Source organism: Pseudonaja textilis, chromosome 11 (assembly GCF_049901715.1).
Source record: "Pseudonaja textilis isolate UNSWEBS1 chromosome 11, rPseTex1.2, whole genome shotgun sequence".
Taxonomy (NCBI): Eukaryota; Metazoa; Chordata; class Lepidosauria; order Squamata; family Elapidae; genus Pseudonaja; species Pseudonaja textilis.
The window spans coordinates 15,696,169-15,696,793 of NC_142000.1; positions in this window are offsets into that span (position 1 = coordinate 15,696,169).

The window sequence follows — 625 nt, forward strand, 5'->3', positions numbered from 1 at the left end:
CAGACCATAGAACCAAACCACTATACAACTTCAACTGGGCAACTTGAGAATGGAATGGAATGGAATGGAATGGAATGGAATGGAATGGAATGGAATGGAATGGAATAGAATAGAATAGAATAGAATAGAATAGAATAGAATAGAATAGAATAGAATAGAATTCTTTATTGGCCAACTATGATTGGACACACAAGGAATTTGTCTGATGTATAAGCTCTCAGTGTACATACAAGCCACAAGTGATAAATCATGATCATAATCATAAAATACCATCATGCTGCCGAGCTTAAAATGATAGAATAGCCTACTAAACAACATTATTTCAGAAATCTATCTGAACATTTTTTTAATGAAGTATGCGGACTTGAACCTAATCGGGGAACAAAACTAAGTCCCTGTTTAAAAAGGCACTTGGACCCAGAAGCCTCCAAATCTACTGGTAATTTAGCCAGATGGATTAATCTGAAATGAACTGTTTTGAAATGCATGTGGTTTTCATGCAGTTCACATTGGCAGCCCTTTCCTCCCTCCTTCCCCCCTCCCCTCCGTAACACATGCGCTGCGCATGCACGCTCATGCACACACACACACACACAAGCTCGCGCGCACACACTCATACCCAAAC